Genomic DNA, 19,794 nt, shown 5'->3' with positions numbered 1-19,794 from the left:
GTATGAGGTCACTGAAAAGGAGGGTGAATAGTCATTTCTACGCTTTGGTACATTTCAGTTGGATCTATTGAATTAGCTCAGGGGAGCAATGTTTGCGATGCAACCTTTGCCTAGACCAACATAGTTTCAAGCGTTAGATGCATGGATGCTTGCATCTTATGCTAAGCAGAGGAAAAAATATCAAGGAAGAATGAGGAAAACTGTGAGGGAATATCAGGATGCACAGTGGGATACCAAGCTCAAACCGTGGAGAGTGGATACCATTGACGAAGAAAGGTTGTACCCAGTACTGGTAGGAGATGGAGAGCCATCAGATAGGATTAAAAGGACAAATGGGAGTTAGCCGAGCGCCCTCCACCTTACAGTCCACAATCAGTTGAAGGGGGCCAAAGCTCGGAAAGTGCTGAGAATGTAGAATGTGTGTAATTTGTGTAACAGCTTGAGTGGGTCCTGATCCAGGGGTCGTGGGAAGGATCTCAGCAGGAGTAGGGGGGACAGGAGTGTCTGCCTTGGGAGGTATGGAAAGAATGGTGCTATGCTGCTACATGGTTGTCAGAAGCTCTTACGGTACAGCTTAGCTTGGTCCTGTTGTTCCTGTATACGACCCAGGCTCAGTGGGTATCCTTAGTCAGAGACAGCCCTACATGCGGAAGAGAAAGGATTGGGAAAGACAGGGAGCACAAATGGGAATTGCCATTCCTTCGTGCCTATGGAGTCTAGTATCCCTTTAACGACTGCTGCCGACCCTTCCGGAGTACGCATTGGTTCCAGTACTATATGGTCTATGTACATGGTAAGCACCAGTTCAGATTTGAGAATGTGAATGTGAGAAACTCCCGCGAGAGGACCAAGTGGTGCAACTCTAGAAGCAAGCACAAGTCAGAGACCTCTAAAAACCAGCATGTTCGAGATGTTGCGAATTTAGAGTCCTGGTTGAGAGACCATAACAACAATAAGGGGAGTAAGGGTAGTACATCGAGTCAGAGTACCATCAAAGCTGCAGTGAAGACGAAGCAAGTGGATGTGGTGATGCTGAAGGCTAATGTAGTATAATAAGAGGTGGTCCCAGTAATAGTACATCTAACAGTGTCAAAACGATGTATAATCATGTACAAACAAAATGAAAAAATAAACGTATTTTTGCAACAGTGTTATCTAATCACACTGAACACATGTTTCAATTGAGAAGACATTAAAAGATTTTTACAAGTGCCCAGCTGGAAAAGGAATAAGGAAAAGTTGGTGATTTGCGTGAGAGTAGTGGGGTACGTGAAGTTAGAGTAAAGTGCATGTCACAGTTTTAATATTCACTTAGCATGCCATTTAAGCTAAAAGATTTCACAATTCCAATGATTAATACAGTATATCATATATCCATGTACGGAAAGCAACAAATCACACTAAACCAAGTACTGTCGATAATACTGGCAACAATGGAGTGTCGATGTTTCGACCCCTGATTGAGTGTAGGTCCTTGTAATCCTTACTACCGCGGTCTTCCTCAGGACTATAGTGGGTGTAGGAGGGGTGGACCACCCAAGAGTACATAAAAGATTGACCTCTTCTAAACGCTATACAAGAAAAGTATGTATCAATAAATGTACCAATCCCTGTAGTTACCGTGACTGAATGAAGAGGGACCTCACAAGAATTAGAGGTGAGACCGGTCGGGCTCAATGGCTCCAAGTGGATGAGAGCGGAAAACACCTGCAAGCATAAGGTGTCCGTCAATAACCCCTCACCTTTGCTAGGGTTAAAGTATAAGTATGATTATAAGTTAATGCAGATCTCTTACTAGGTGGGTGACTCAAGTCTAAATTATCCAACCCATGTCATCCGTATCAATTCATAACTCTAGTATTTCATTAGTATTAATCCATTACTCGTGTATTTCGAAAAAGGAACCCTGGTTACCTCAGAAGGTTTGAATCTGAAATCCATACAAATATTATAAATAGAGAGCCCAAACCTTTGAGGCGGGTAATCTCAGTAACCACAGCACCAATCACAACACCCAATACAGCGTTGGAAAGGGCAGTGGCAGCAGAAGGACATAGGCCATGCAGACGGCCACCATATACATTTAAAAGGTAAAAGAACCGTGCCAGCAAAGTAGTACCTTGTGGGCGTGTCTGCGTTGTGCTGTGGGCGTGGGGCGTGACTAACGCTGGGGGCGTGTGGTACGGCCATCATATCGTGGGCTGTGGGCGTGTGCTGGGGTCGTGGTAAACGCTGGGGGCGTGACAAAAGCTGGGGGCGTGTGTCCGCCCTTCATGCCATGTGAGTCATACATACAAGCGCCAATTACGTTGCTGCGCAGCATCAAGGGGCATGCTGGGGGTGTGAGAAACGCTGGGGGCGTGTCTCCGGCCTTCATGCCATGTGAACGCAATTGCACCGCATCAAGGGGCACGCTGGGGGCGTGAGGAACGCTGGGGTGTGTGCTACGTTCTGCCCTTCATGCCATGTGGGTCGTACATTAATCAGAAGATAGTCTGCTGTGGACGTGTGCTGGGGGCATGACAAACGCGTTCAGCTGGAGGCGTGGTAAGTAACGTTACTGCAGCCTCTCCTGCGCGCTGTTACTGACCTCTCATTCAACGAAATTACACGCGCCTGCTACCATCAACCAGGGCTCTAGCCAGGCTCAGGCGGCGGATCAGTACACTAACTACACGCGCCTGATAACATCAACCAGGGCTGCAGCTGCAGCCTCTCCTACTCGCTGTCACTCAACTCTCTCATTAAATGGATTTACCCTCGGCTGATAACTCTTTAATTCAACGACATTACACGCGCCTGCTAACACCAACCAGGGCTGTAGCCGGGCTCAGGCGCCGGATCACTACACCAATTACATGCGCCTGCTAACAAAAAATGTTGTCTACCGCGAGATTTTAAAATAAATTGCCCTTGCCAAATACACAAATTACACACATTCTAGTTCATACCCGGACAACGTCGGGACGGGCTGCTAGTCGTATATAAAAGGAGGAAGAAGAAACAATAATCACTGCTTATGAAAGGACCCTGACATACCACAAAACAAACTATCGCTAGATTATTAAAAACATGTAGCTGGCTAAAGTAATAAATACCTGTCCTTTAATCCAATAAAAGATCAAACCGATTTCCACCACAATCTGTAAACAAAACGTAAAAGGAATATCAAAACTTCCTCTGTTGCAAAACGACATTTTGTATCAAAGAAGGTTAAAGGGTTCTGCTAACCCGAAAAGATAGGCAAAACTCACCGCGTTTACCGGATGAACGGTGTAGGCGGTAATGGTACGGATGGACGGATTTGATCCGGACCCATCCTTATGACCGTGCCTGAGGGGGGAGGAAGTCTGTACACTTGGAGCAGTCTTAGAGGTAGACCAGAGTGGACCATAGATAGAAGCAGATGTAGGTGGTCATCCCGTTGCATTCTTGATTGATATTGGTGCTCCTGAGAGATCTGCATTAGCCCCAAACCTGCCACTCTCGGGAAAATCAATCCAAGTTGTAGGAGTCTCTAAGAAGAGAATGACAAACCCTTTGACAGAAGAGGTGCCAGTGAAGATCGGAAACTTTCAGGATTACCATCAGTTTGTGTTGTGTGATTCGAGTGCTGTCTGTTTGCTAGTGTGTGACCTTTTGTGCAAATTGAACTGTACAATCTACCTCATACCAAAGGGACTCGAATTGCAGATTAATGATGAGGGCATTCCTATCAAATTGGCTAATGAGAATCACTACACAGACATGTTCCCTTTACTGTCAGTGGAAGACATGCCGCTGGATCTGAGAGACGCCGTCTCTCCAAAGGTATGGGACTTCTCAGGGGAGGAGATTGGAATAAGTCGAGCCAGTCGACATACAGGTCCAGCCAAATGGAGAGTTTCAGAGAATGCCCTGTACAAATTGACCCTAGAAACAGTGGTAGGGATTACACTTGTAATTGACTCCATGATGTGGTTCTGAAGATTCTGGATTCATGTAATCGTTCTGGACTCGAGAATTAAAACTTCGTCGAAACATGACGAATTTGGTATCAAAAGACCGAGAATGACGAGCACACCATGTACATATATTTTCAGCATATTCGAGCGACGATTTCACCTCGAAATCGTCGTTTGCGTTCTGAACCCTTGGCCTCCATTTATGTGTTGCCCTTTACATAGGCCTTAATCCAGCTGAATTCAATTTCACAAAGACACATACCCCTTAATTGACTTTCCTATGACCTGTGCAAGTTGGAACCATTGCCCCAGGCCGAACTCGTTAGGTCAGTTCCCCTCCCAGTGGCCGAACAAGATAACATCAAGGCTCAACAAGCCATAAAACCATTTCAGCGCGCACACCTGCCGTATCTTGCTCCCATCTGTCTCTACTCTTTTTGCTTCACTTACTTTATGGTGGGGAGGTGCCTGTTTTATTGGGGGTCCACCGATATCTGATGAAATGTACATGTCATCATGACTCTGCTTTTCCTTTGTAACCAAAACCTGTAAATGATATATTGCAAATTCGAAGAATGTTTGCCTGAAGCCGAATATTCTGTATAAAGAGAGAAGCCTGACTTTGTAAATTCGAGCAGTCTCCTGAGAATATACTTCCCCGTGTGTTGTACTTCTAGGACACTTATTACCTTGGTTGCAGCCAATAAATCGATCTTTGACTTCACCTAGAAGACTCTGAGTTTCTGTGGTCTGGATCAGGAAGAACCCGAGGTCTCTGGGTGTACCCTGACACCGCTGGGTTACCGGTTCTGTGCCGGTTCTTAAAAACCCAGTACCTCAGCTGGCGCCCAACGTTTGGGGCGATTCCAGTGGTACCAGTCAGCCAGAGGATCGTGAGGAGCTTCGTGTGAAAATTCCGGAGGACGGCCAACCACCTCATTGACCCCTGCATGTCGACGTGGTCCGAAGGTCTTTGCTGCGAGGTTCCCCGCTTCCCGACGGCTACAAGGACTGCTGCCCTGGCTTTCGCCCTGATTTGGACCCTTGAAGTTTGGTAGAGCGAAACACTAAGACGAGTCTTCTGGTGACGTCATCGATATCTCAGTTAAGTATAAGTGGAGCGTCTCCCAGTCCTTAGTTGGTCTTAATCTTGAGTATCCTTTGGGATAATTGTTGGTACTTGCAAGCACCAAAACCGAAGGACTCGTGTATTCACGAGAAAAATCGTAATCGATAAATCCTTTTAAGTTTGGAACTAGACTAGCGAGCGAAGATGCCTAGTCTTAGACTTGGAAATTTGTTTTGTCTTGGTTGTAATAATAGGGACTCCCGATTGGAGGACTCATGTCCGGTTCCTCCGGTTGGAACTCCAACTTACGAGTTGTATGTCAAACACGGAGTAGGTCCCATCACATACAATGAAGTGTGGATCAAATATACCAGAAAAGATGGTGTTTTAAAATTGCCCCAATATGGTAGCTTTGATACCGAAATCTTAGATAACCTTGAAGTCAAACTTTTCAAAAAGAAAGCCCGGCCGGCGATGTTTGACTCTTTTCGCCTATGGCGTAAGGAGGCCAAACAAAAAGAAATCAAATTAGCTAAGAAAAATAAGAGAGAAGGGGGAATTTCAGTAATGCAAGCTGCTATGCAGTTTAAAGATAATGAAGAAGAGCAGATGAGTGAGCAGTTGCACAGGCAACGTAAAATGGCAATAGATAAATGCTATCCAGTTTTGCCGTCTCTTCAGCAAGAGGCAGCAAAAGAGCGTGAAAAGGATCCATTAATGTCGCATTTATTAAAGTCGCCACCCCCCTACGCGCAAAAAGCCACGGCACCCCCGCAACCTTTAGTTGTGCAACCTGCGCCTCCTATTCCTCCTATTCAGCACTCACCAGCTGTCCTCCAGCTGGCTCCTGTCCCTATGGTGCAGCCTCCTCAAGGCGCACCGATCACACCTGTTTCACCTGTGCTTTCCACAATTTTGCCTACTGTACTTTCTACTTCTCCTAATGCTCCCTCTACGAGTTTGCCTAGTGCTCCTTCTATGTCTCCTGATGCCTCTTCTGCTATGGTCTCTGCCCCTGCCTTATCTCACCCCGTTTTTCCACCCGTTCTTCCCTCTGTTTCACCTTCCATTCGGCAGAAAATGGCCAGCACTGTCACTAACCTTTTCTCACCTCTTTTCGGGTCGTCTACTACGACCCCTAAAATGGAACGAAGACAGTTGTGAAGTCGACTGCCTGACTATCAAGAGAGAGACTCATTGAATCGTTTAGCACGGAAATGGGTCATGGACACCGTGAAGTATGATGTAGAGTCTGTCATGGAAGTCTTCCATCAATGGGAAGCACCGACGCAGAGATATGTTTTTGAACAAATGTGTGTTTTCCTCTGTGAGGATTTGGAAGACAATGATCTGGAATGTAACCCGCAAGAGTTGTGTCGTGTACGGTTTAAGTTTAGAGAGGGCATGATTGTAGGTCCCGATGTAGAACAAGCGGTTGAAATATTGTTATCATATCGGAGTAAGGGGAGCAGTTCTGGGTCACAATCTGAGCCTGGTACATCTAGTAGGAAAAAGGCGCGACAATACCCGATGAGAGAAGTCCCCCCACAATGGAGAGAGGGCGACACAACTGTTAACCCGCCTATTCTGCCACACTTTCAGCGTGTATGGGTACATGTCCCATGGAAGCGAGCTGAAGTTTTAGCACTCAAACAGACATTACCTGATCCGCGTAAAAATCCTGCAGGATATTACAAAGAGTTGTCACAGACTGCTGGATCATGTATAATGAATTTAGCCGATATCTATATGTTATTTGGGAATGTTGTTCCACAGCCTTTATGGGGTAAAATTCGTCATACAGATCATGATCAGGAGTTAGGTGACTCATGGGCTAATATTGCTGCTGCAGATGCCCGACAAGTTGGTGGTGCTAAGCCTGAGCCTTTGATAGCAGAACTCCCTGGTAGAATAGTTGATTACATGAAAACGATAATGCCTGCAATACGTGTAAATTGGGATAAGTTGTCTGCATGCAAGCAAAAGAAAGAAGAAACTGTCTCAGATTTCTTCACCAGGTTTGAAGAAACATTTGTCGACCACAGCGGTCAAGGTATGACCACAGAAGGTGGTCAGAGATTGTTTGTCGATAAATTCGTGCACAATCTGCTTCCAGAATTGTGTAAAAAGTTAAAGGATTCAGAAAGTTCTTGGGCAGTCTCATCTTCAGCGCAGATATTAGCTACTGCACAATATTACGAGAATAGAGACAAGGACGAGAGAAATAGAGTGGAAAAGAAAACTAAGGAGTTGAAAACGAAGGTTTTGCTACAGCAAGCATATCCGCCACGTGGTGGTGGTAATCAGAATAATAATGGTCAGAATAACTATCAGAGTAATTTCCAGCACCCTCAACAGTATCAGAGGAACTCGCAAAGAGTCGAGTACACTCAGCCACGTGTCCCTGTAGGCCCCAACCAGTGTTCGTATTGCAAGGAAGAAGGTCATTTCAAGTATAGTTGTCCTATTTTGTTACAACGTGCAAATGGTGTATCTGGTGTAAGAGGTCGTGGTGTTCAGCAAGCGCCTAGAGGTAGAGGACGTGGAAACGCCCCTCAGAACGCACGTCCCCTTCCACCACAAAATTCTATGAATAGGTTTGATCAGCAGAATAACGCATCTGACAGGACGGCTCAATACTATGTTGATGATTACTATACAGAAAATGAGTATTTGGAGGGTAATGATTGCTAGGACAGCCAAAGACAAAGAGAGGGAGTTGTTTCAGTTCCAGTAGATCAGAGTGGACCTTACGTTGAGGTGATTACATCCGGTGTGTCAGAGCCTTTCCTGTTGGATACTGGTGCTACAAAGAGTTCTATTATGCACTCCAAACTCCCTGGCGCACCTTTGTCTGGCGAAATGAACGTTTCTGTAGGTTTTTCTGGCGCCCCAGTTAGAAATCCGATTTCTGACCCTTTGTCTCTTTCTGTTGGTCCTTGCGAATTCGAAGCACCCCTCATTCTGACAACAGGTTGTGGTGAAAACTTGCCAGGATTGGATTTGTTGAAAAGATTGTATGCGACTTTGTACTGTTCTCCTTCAGGAGTGCAACTTACTTTAGGTAAGAAAGTGGTTTCTCCCATGTATTTGCGAGGGACAAACTTCCAGCAGAATTGTCGCTTCTTCCAGATATTCTTTGGGCCGCTGGTCCTAATGATGTAGGCCTTTTAGAAATTCCACCATATGTTGTAACATTGAAAGCCAACGTTAAAATGCCACGAATTCCCCAATACAAAATCTCGAGTGAAGGTGAAAAAGCTTTGCTAGCGATCGTTTACGAATTAATTGCAAAGGATGTGATTGAAGAAACACGAGGCAACGTTTGCAATAGTCCAGTACTGCCTGTTTTAAAACGAACTGACCCTTCCCAGCCACCTGTGTACAGATTTGTGATTGATCTTAGAGAGATGAATAAAATAGTTGTGCCACAATTCCCAGTTGTCCCCGACATTACCACATTATTGACTATGATTCCAGCTTCTGCCTCTTGGTTTTCGGTGATTGATCTGAAAAATGCTTTCTTCAGCATCCCGATTGCTGAAGAGAGCAGGGATAATTTTTCCTTCAGTTTAAGAGGTCGCAGCTTCCGCTTTAAACGCGCTCCTCAGGGCTACTGTGAAAGTCCATCAATATACAGTCAAGCTCTAAAAACACAGCTTGATACGATTGTTTTACCTAAAGGTGCCGCTCTTGTACAATACGTGGATGATTTGCTCATTGCTGCAGACACTGAGGAAATTTTGTAAAAAGGCAACGCTGTCATTATTGCGTCATCTGTGTGATCTTCATCACAAGGTGTCACTTTCCAAACTGCAATATTGCCGACAAGAAGTGACCTACTTAGGTCACCTCTTATCGAAGGAGGGAAGGAAACTGACCCCAGAAAGAATTCAGGCAATAGCAAAATTGAATGTGCCAAGAACACAGAGAGAAGTGCGTGCTTTCTTGGGCATTACATCGTACTGTAGACAGTGGACTCCGAATTTTTCGTTATTGGCCAAACCCTTGGTGGCATTAACGTGCAAAAATACACCCAATCTCATTCCTTGGTCTGAAGAGTGTCAGAAAAGTTTTCTCGAATTGCGCACAGCATTATGTTCGGCTCCTGTGTTAGGTACCCCCAATTACAGTAAGCCTTTCACATTATATGTCCACGAGAAAGAGGGCTGTGCATTGTCTGTGTTGACTCAGTTGTTTGGAGGTAGGCAGCGTCCATGTGCCTATTTTTCGTCGACTTTGGATCTGGTAGCTAAAGCATTGCCAAGTTGTTTAAGAGCCACAGCAGCAGTAGCTGTTTCTATTCGACAGTCTGCTGGTCTAGTAATGAATAATACACTAGTCGTGATGGTCCCACATGCAGTAGACACGTTGTTAAATAGAACCAAGACACAGCACTTAACTAGTGCTCGAATGTCCAGTTACGAATTGACATTACTAGCGAGTCATGTGCACATAAAAAGGTGGAGTACCTTAAACCTAGCTACGTTGTTGCCAATTGCAGAGAAATCAGATGCTTCAGAACAGCACGATTGTTTCCTCAGAACAGAGGAAGAGATGAAAGGGAGAGTAGATGAATGTGATGGTACATTATGGGTGGATGGTTCATGCTTTAAGCTCCCGAGTGGTGACACGACTGCAGCATATGCTGTTACGACTTTGCATACAGTTGTTGAAGCTGCACGTGTCCCACATAATTCAGCTCAAGCAGCAGAATTAATTGCACTCACGAGAGCATGTGTGTTGTCTAAAGGGATGAAAGTGACTATCGGATAGTCAGTATGCATTTGGAGTGGCTCACAGTTTTGGGCGATTGTGGAGAGAACGTGGGTTCCTGACTTCGCATGGAGCTAAGATTCAGCATGGTCAGTTGGTGAATGAGCTTCTTGAATCACTGACCTTGCCCTTGCAAATGGCGATTGTGAAATGTAGTGCTCACAAGAAGGTGACTGATGATGTTGGTCGTGGAAATGCATTTGCTGATGAGATCGCGAAAGAAACGGCAAAGAATGTAATGAGCCGAATGTATGTTGCAGGCCCTGCAAGATGGACTGGTGATGTTGGAATGTGTGAAGACACAATAGAGAGTGTGAAGTCCATCCAAGCTGAGGCCACAGAGAAAGAATTGAGCACGTGGAGAGAAAGTACGGGTAGAATGGATACAAATGGTTGCTGGATTGAGTTAACAGAGCATCAGAGATGGTTGTTACCCGATGCATATGTGCTTGCAGTGGTTACAATGGCTCATGGAATGGCTCATATCAGCGTGAAAGGGATTTGCGAGTTGTTGGCCCCAGTATGGAAGAATTCAGGGATTCCCAAATGTGCAGAGAATGTTGTCAAGAATTGCATGGTATGTTTGAAACACAATCCTGGTAGGGGAACCCCAACTCCAGCTGGTCATTTTGCACCTCCTACGTACCCGTGCGAGGTTTTGCAGCTAGATTTCATCCACATGGAGAGGTGCAACAACCTAAAATACGTACTCGTTGTTGTTTGTGCCTTCTCAAGATGGGTAGAAGCCTATCCCCTAAAAGACAATACTGCCTTGTCCACAGCAAAAGCCCTTGTGAAAGAGTACTTCCCCAGGTTTGGAATGCCTAGAATGGTCTGGTCTGATAATGGAAGTGAATTTGTGGGTCGTGTGATGAAGAGAGTGTGTGAAGGGCTAGGTATTCGGCAGAAGTTCCACGCTGCAAATCACCCCCAATCAGCTGGATTAGTAGAATGTTACAATGGCACTTTAAAACTTAAACTGGCCAAAATCCAAGCCTGACGCTCTACCCTTAGCACTCCTGTCCACTAGAATGACTGTGCATTCACGAGTGAAACTTAGTCCATATGAGATAGTTTTTGGCCGGCCAGCCAACATATGGGGAGTGCCTAGACCCACTAAGTTCAGCGAGCTTGAACACCCTATTTTGCTTAATTATCTGTATGAATTGACGGCTAAATTGCGTGTTTTGCATCAACAGGTCCACAACACCCTGCCTCCGGTCTCTGAAACTCCGGGTCACGCCATTGACCCTGGTTCCTGGATTCTTATCAGGAACTTCCAAAGAACAAAGAACGACCACCCCAGGTGGACCGGGCCTCATCTCGTCCTTCTTTCTACAAGATCAGCCGTCCGGGTGGAGGGGAAGGCCAACTGGGTCCACGGGATCCATTGTAAGAAAATCCCTTTCCCTCTGCCCTATGACCAGTGGGTCCAGAAGGGTGTCGCTGACCCAGAACCTGATACCGTGTCACATGCCGTCTCTTTTAATGACTTGCATGTGAAAGGAACTGACTCTGAACGAGAAAATTTGAGACCAAGATCCATGGACTAATAAATAGATATTTCTTTTTTTCCTCCCAAGTACCTTTTGTTTTTAAAAGTGCAGCTCTCCCATCTAAGAAACTTGCTTAATTTTGTTTTTCGAACCGCCATCCGGGTTCCGCTGCTAGGGCCGCGGTTGATTAAAGTCTTTGGGGTGCAGCTGACGACGATTAGGTCGATAGTTCTGGTTGGTCCAAGGGAGTTGCCCTAGACTGACAGAAGCATCCCTTAGCAGAGGCAACCTCCCACCGCGGGCAGCACTTTAGAGAGGATGGAGTTTCCCGATGTGGAGAGACCTGCCAAACGAACGAATTTTAAGCACAAATTGTGCAACGTGATGACAAGGAAAAGTTTTATAATATTGTGTATCTCTATGCTATTCAGTGTAATGATATTTCTGATAAGTTATGTCTTATTTTCTTTTCATGTAACATTTGCACCCACTGCATCACCCATACCTCCTCCCACTGTTTCCTCTCATTCTTTCTACCCTCTGCCTGACCACGAATCAAATAGGAGATTGGAGTTCATTAATAACTCCTTTGTTCAGTTGTTACACCAACACCAACTTGTAATGAACACAACTAACTGTTGGGTGTGCGGTCTTATGCCTCACACCACAGATAAAGGTATCCCTTATCTGGTCCTGCCATTCAGTCACAATGGTTCTGTATGGGCATATAGGACAATGTTCATATATGCACACAAAATCTACCCCCTGTGTTCTGTAACAGACAATCCTAGAAAGAGTGCTCTAGTCAAGGGTATAGTAGACATGATTAAGGAAGGTATTTCTTATGAGACTATCTCGAGAGATGAGACGCTATTATACATGGGATGGAACATGACTGGATATGGAGCTACTCTGAGTGAGAAACAGCAAGCTAAGAGATCGTCCCCGATTTGGATTGTACCCCATCAGGGTCATCTGTGTCTGCAAGGTAATGGCACGAATCCCAGGGCTCAGTTAGGGAAGAGTGTCTGTACTGAAACGTATGTTTTTGGATCTCAGACTTCCCCCGCGTTTTTAGCAGCTAAGGGTACCTATTTCATCTGCCATGATAGAGCCTATACATGGTTGCCCCCTGACTTTTCGGGCTCATGTTTTGTTTCCTTTCTGTTGCCTCCCACCTACACAGCAGCGGCAGACTACCACAGGACAAGGATAGTTAGAGGTGTTTTGAGTGAAGAAGACACTGCAGGTCAAGAATTTGGGGACTTTGCAAAGGGTTTTCTGCCGTTCTGGGGATCCATGGCTAACAGCAGGAACATAAGGCAACTGACAAGGGTAGTTGAGTCCACCGTGATTGAAACTGCTGGTGCCCTTAGTAACTTGACTGCTGAGCTCCAGTCGGATCGACTTATGACCCTTCAGAATAGGGTCGCTTTAGATGTCATACTTGCAGACCGAGGTGGGGTATGCAGATTGATCCAATCTAGTTGCTGTATCTTCATCCCTGATAACGCTCCAACAGTGTACCAGGCCATCTCCAAACTACATAAGATTTCCGAATCTATTCATGTGGATAAAGGAGATTGGTCGTTAATGGGATGGTTCTGGGAACTGGTATCTGCCTGGGGATGGAAATTCTAATGGTCATTGGGATGGTCTTAGCCATTCTTTTCCTGTTCTGTCTATGCATACAGTGTGCTCCTGCAATATGTGGCCTTTGCGTCACATCATGTGTAAGGAAGCCTGTATCAAGAGATGAACTGAGTACTAGAATGATGTTACAGCAACATCTCAATGACTTTAGGAATATAGATGTGGACTCAGATTAACATGAGGATAGATTAATTGCCTATGTAAGGGCAAAAGGAGGGTTTGTGGTTCTGAAGATTCTGGATTCATGTAATCGTTCTGGACTCGAGAATTAAAACTTCGTCGAAACATGACGAATTTGGTATCAAAAGACCGAGAATGACGAGCACACCATGTACATATATTTTCAGCATATTCGAGCGAGGATTTCACCTCGAAATCGTCGTTTGCGTTCTGAACCCTTGGCCTCCATTTATGTGTTGCCCTTTACATAGGCCTTAATCCAGCTGAATTCAATTTCACAAGGACACATACCCCTTAATCGACTTTCCTATGACCTGTGCAAGTTAGAACCATTGCCCCAGGCCGAACTCGTTAGGTCAGTTCCCCTCCCAGTGGCCAAACAAGATAACATCAAGGCTCAACAAGCCATAAAACCATTTCAGCGCGCACACCTGCCGTATCTTGCTCCCATCTGTCTCTACTCTTTTTGCTTCACTTACTTTATGGTGGGGAGGTGCCTGTTTTATTGGGGGTCCACCGATATCTGATGAAATGTTGGGCCTTGCCGGGTGATTTGTTGTGGGCAGCACAACGTGAAATATGTACATGTCATCATGACTCTGCTTTTCCTTTGTAACCAAAACCTGTAAATGATATATTGCAAATTCGAAGAATGTTTGCCTGAAGCCGAATATTCTGTATAAAGAGAGAAGCCTGACTTTGTAAATTCGAGCAGTCTCCTGAGAATATACTTTCCCGTGTGTTGTACTTCTAGGACACTTGTTACCTTGGTTGCAGCCAATAAATCGATCTTTGACTTCACCTAGAAGACTCTGAGTTTCTGTGGTCTGGATCAGGAAGAACCCGAGGTCTCTGGGTGTACCCTGACACCGCTGGGTTACCGGTTCTGTGCCGGTTCTTAAAAACCCAGTACCTCAATGATTGCGCAGGGCATAGTAAAGGAGATCATGGAAAGGCAGAGCTATTCTCCTATTATGGGATTGCAGACACCAATACCAAAAATACTGCATTGTCCAGGACCTTAAAAAGGTAAACAACATAATGATTCCATGTTGTCCGATGGTACTAAATCCACCTGTGATCCTATTTCAGATTCTTTGCAAAGCTGCATTGTTTACGGTGATTGACCTCTGCCAATTTGTATTTGCTTTCCATCAGTTAGAATTGTGTCTTAATGTGATGTCATATCCTCCAAGGGTATACTGAAAGTCCATCCATATTCAATCAGGTTCTGAAAAAGAACCTTGAGAGCTTGATTCTGCCCTGAAACTCAGTGTTAGGCCAGCACATTGACAACCTCATTGCATCTGAAGTACAGTAGGCTTGCAGGGATGGTACCATTGCCTTACTGAACCATCTGGCTGACAATGGGCATAAGGTGTCTCTGAAAACCTTCAGTACTGTCTTAACAAAGTACAGTATTAGGGTCATAGAATCGAAAAGGGCAAGAGGAAGGTGTCACCAGAAAGAGTGGAGGCGATCATGAGAATAAATCTACCCAGTATCCAGTAATAGGTCAGAATATTATTGGGAATTGTTGGCTACTGCCAGCAGTGGATTCCTAATTTCTCCTTGATAGTGAAGTAGTTACAGATGCTGACCCACAAGTGTGTGTGTGATCCGGTACCTTGGGATAACAACTGTCTGAATTGAGAGAGTGCCTGGGTAAAGCTCCAGCTTTAGGAATGCCTGATTATAACAAAGCATTCTAACTATTCTCTCATGAATGAGAAGGTTATGCTCTATCTGTACTCACCCAGATGCATCTAGTTACCCGTTGACCAGTGGCCCATTTCTCAGCTACTCTAGATCCTGTAGCTTCAGCATTGTCCGGATGTCTCAAATCTGTTGCTGCAATGGGTATCAGTATTGAACAACATGAAAGCATTGTAATGGGTCATCCTCTTACAGTATATGTACCACATTCAGTTGAGCTCCTGATGATGTGAACCAAAATGCAGCATTTGACAAATAACAGGCTGACATGGTATGAGCAAGTGTTATTTGCTGCCGAAAATGTCATTCTGAAGCGGTGTTCGGTGCTAAATCCTGCTACTTTGTTGCCTGTTCCAAAGGTTGATTAGAAAGAATTTGAAGACCATCACTGTTTGGATGTCACAGAGCTTTTCACAAAGCTGAGACCTGACCTTGTTGATGAGCTATTGTCTGATACCAATCAAGTCCTTTTTGTTGATGGTTCATGCTTAAGAGACAATAAAAGAAATGTGAGAGCAGCGTTTGCTACCTGTACCATTTCCGGAGTGGTTGAAGCTGCTTGTTTACAGGGACTACACTCAGCACAAGTGGCTGAAATAATTGCCTTGACCTGTGCATGTCAAGTTTCTAAACAGATCCGAGTCACCATCTTTAATGATAGCCAGTACGGTTTCAGTGTGGTTCATGACTGTGGACAATTATGGTCTCAGAGAGGGCGCCTAACGTCAACAGGTTCTCCAATATGGAACGGGGAGTATGTCTGCTGGAAGCTTTGCAAGTGCCAAGAGACGTGGCTGTCGTTAAGTGCGCAGCCCATTGAGGGGAAATGATTTTGTTTCCATCGGAAATAGGTACACAGTTGAAGTTGCGCGTTTCTGTGCTATCCAGCATTGCAGTTTCAATGGGGAATATAGTGGCGAGAACAGAGAAGACTGGAATTGACATGATGCTAACTGTTGATGACACATGGGATGAAGTGAGACGTTTGCAAATGGAAGCCACAGACAAGGAACAAGCAGGTTGGATCAGAGCAGGTTGTTAGAAAGGGGAAAATGACATTTGGGCATCAGTTGATGACAGGGCGGTATTACCGGATTGTTTGTTACATCCAAGGCAACTTCATGGAGTAAAGCAAACACAAGGAGATGATGGACAGAGAGCTCAAACTTTTCAGACACTCTCCCCCAGTCAAAGTTCTGGCTTGAATCCTCATTGTTCTGTAGCTCACATCGCCACCCCAGTTCAGACCCACCTATATGCAAATCAGTCTTGACCCTGTGCCTCATATAAATAGTCCAGCCTGAACTGACCAGCTAGGTCTTCTCTGGACTGGAAACAAGCATTATGGGGCCTGTTTCGGGGTAACACCCCTCATCAGCCAGGCTAGCTTGAATCCAGTGGCAAAGTGAGCAAGGGACCCACGTTGGGCATACCTTGCCAACTTAGCCAGACCAAAGCAAACACAAGGAAATGATGGACGGAGCACTAAAACTTTTCAGACACTCACCCCCAGTCACAGATCTGGGTTGAATCCATCATCATTCTTCAGCTCACATCGCCACCTCTGACCCAGCTATATGCAAATCAGTCTTGACCCTGTGCCTCATGGGAACAGTCCAGCCCAAACTGCCAAGCCAGGTCTTCTGTGGACCAGAAGCAAGCATCCTGGGACTGGTTTGGGGGTAACCAGGCTAGCTTGAATCCAATAGCAAAGTGAGTAAGGGACCCTTAGAGCGGCAGACCCTGATGCAGAGGTCTGGCCCGGGACCAGGGTTCAATTCCCGCCTCGGCGGCTCTTGGACTCAGTTTCCCAGGACCTGATAATTCTCGCCTCGGTGCCTAGTTTAATCATGGGTCCCACTCTGTGACTCTGGGCAATAGCTTGCTTAATCTCCACAACGGCCCCAGCAGCGCTTGGATGCCTGGCTTCACCTTGGGGGTGCCCAGGAGTGGACATTTCACAGGAAAGACAGGATGGGTTCCACAGCTGTATGAATACAGCGCTACGAGGCCTCCAGGTAGAAGTGCGATATATAAATACAATACATTTACATTTACCCACGTCTGACCATACTCAACTTTGGGTGAACAAAGCAAACACAAGGAGATGATGGAGCGTTGAAGCTTTTCAGACACTCACCCCAGTTACAGATCTGGGTTGAATCCATCATCATTCTTTAGCTCACTTCACCACCCATAGTTCAGACCCAACTATGCGCAAATCAGTCTTGACCCTGTGCCTCATGGAAATAGACCAGCCCGAACTGCCAAGCCAAGTATTCTCTGGACCCGAAACAAGCATCCTGGGACCGGTTTTGGGGTAACACCCCTAATCAGCCAGGCTAGCTTGAATCCAGTGGCAAAATGAACAAGGAACCCACATCTGAGCATACCCTGTCAACCTAGGGCGAACAAATCAAACACAAGGAGATGATGGACAGAGCGGTGAAACTTTTCAGAAATTCACCCTCAGTTACAGATCTGGGTTGAATCCATCATTGTTCTTTAGCTCACATCACCACCCCAGTTCAGACCCAGCAATAAGCAAATCAGTCTTGACCCTATGCCTCATGGAAACAGTACAGCTTTAACTGCCATGCCATGGCAAAGTGGACCCACATCTTGGCATACCCTGCCAACCGGTCCCAGGATGTTTGTTTCCGGTCCAGGGAAGACATGGCTTGGCAGTTCGGGCTGGACTGTTCCCATAAGGCACAGGGTCAAGACTGGTTTGCATATAGCTGTGTATGAACTGGGGTCGCGAAGTGAGCTAAAGAACAATGATGTATTCAACCCAGATCTGTGACTAGGGGTGAGTGTCTGAAAAGCTTCAGCACTCCGTCCATCATCTCCTTGTGTTTGCTAAATTCATGAAGCAGCTCATATAGGGAGAGATGTGATTGTGAGATTGTTCAGACAGACTTGGTTCAATCCAAGGTTTTGAGTGATTGTGGGAGCAGTGTGTCTGTAAAGGGATGGCTAACATGTTCATTCTATGTCTCACCAGGTTGAAGCAGTGACTGCACAGGCTTCAAAAGACCTCTGCCACGACCTGAACCCAGGAGGTGGGTTTCTCATCAGAAAAAACATGTGAGTCAAATCTGTCTTGAATCTCGGTGGTGTGGGCAATATCAACTGATACTGGAGACTAACACTGCTGTGAAGTGTGGCAGGGTGCTGAATTGGATCCATGCTTCTCAAACCCGATGAGTCAAAGATCCCTCTGATGAAACAGCTCCTCTCCCAGAAGTATTTCCAGCCATGACCAAGGAGTCACCAGAGGGGAGAAGCCAAGCTGTAGAGGTACCTGAAGAGGTTAGATACACAGCATATCGATCTGAGGGGGGTCAAGCAACACATCACCCTGCTTTAGACTCTGAGAGAGATGGTAACATTGCGAGTTATATAGAGTCTGACTCAGTGGAAGAGACTGTATTGTTGTATAGCATTCTAGGACCCTAGTGTAATTTTCCCAATTCATGCCCTTATATAGGTATAAATCACCTTGACCTTATATAGGCATAGAAATCATAACCATATTTATACATAGCTCATGCAGTCCAAATAAGGCATGGCTACTTCCACTAGTTCCGAAAATCCACAACATTTCTTGGAAAACTCGGCTTCAGCAGTTAGGGATTTCCCCTTGCTTGAATATTGATTTGTCCAAGAACTCATGGAGTTTTCAAAGAACTGAGACTCTTTGATGATGTTATTATGTCCACCTTTACGTCAAACTTGGCACCTTCAAGGTATGAATATGCCCACACTTGCCATAGCAAACACACGGTGGTTTGGAGCAGTTTGAATATCTACTTGCCCGATACATCTCGCTACAGCAAGTGCCGAAGGAAGCAGACCCTCCAGCAGACGCACTGAGAGAGACACTGCCTTTTGTCTCGTCCAGAAATCCAGCTCCAGTGTTTCCAAGCTCCCCTTGCGGGGTGTTGGGAAATCGAGTCCTGAGACTGACCTCCTTCATTCTAAACCAAGGTACGGAGCTGATTAGACCCTAAGAGAAATCTTGGATAGATTCTTGGCAAAAATAATACTAAACTTATGCTACACCACACTGACTTTTTCCCTCGTACTAAGACTCAGGTTAGGTACATCGGGGTAGGCGTATTTTAGAAGCACCAGTTGAGTACTTTTAGTCTTTATTTATTTATGTATGTATTTTATGGATTAGAAATCATACCATGCTTTTACAGTATTATTTTATAATACTCTTCTTGCTGTATGCTCTATACTTTACAGCCAGTATTACGATTGTAGCAGTTAATTTCTTCTGCATGAAAAAGAAGACTGTTCAATAAGTACTTTTTATTGAAAACGCCCATCTCTCTTTTTCTCTGCACCTCTGGTGAAATGAAGCATGCACGAATGACTGAGTAAAATATCTATCTATTGTTTCCCTGACTCTGAAGATCAGTTTTATCTTGGGGAAACAAAGATAAAATCCCTTCTGGTGAACTCAAGAAAGTTTCTAGTGACCTCTGAGCTAGCTGGCACTCACAATTAAGTCTAATATATTCGATAGAGACCTAGTAGACATAAGTCCTACGTCACATCTATAGGATATATTATTCCAATGCGCAGAGCCTATTGGCAATATAGGAACTACACTACAGTATGACAAGTGGTTGTGTGCAGTTGAGGAAGAAAGAAGCTACAGATGATATGTGGCCTGTGAGACAGAGGAAAAGGAATCTGAGACTAGCATCTAAAAGAGAACTTGTACCCATAGATGAATCTTAAGAGTCTGAACTGAGTAAAACTGGGCAGACCACAGAAGGTGTGAGAAGGTCCAGCAGCATTGAGAGCTGAACTCCTACAACGAGCCATTGAGGAGGTTGGCTCTGATCTCATAAGGGATGCGAATTGAACTTTGAACTGTAAATAATTGTTTAGGGGAAGATAACCTAGGCATGAGTGGAAGAAGAATTAAATAAAACAGGAA

This window comes from Lissotriton helveticus, chromosome 3_1, assembly GCF_964261635.1.
Source record: "Lissotriton helveticus chromosome 3_1, aLisHel1.1, whole genome shotgun sequence".
In the NCBI taxonomy this organism is placed as follows: Eukaryota; Metazoa; Chordata; class Amphibia; order Caudata; family Salamandridae; genus Lissotriton; species Lissotriton helveticus.
This window is presented reverse-complemented; position numbering follows the sequence as displayed.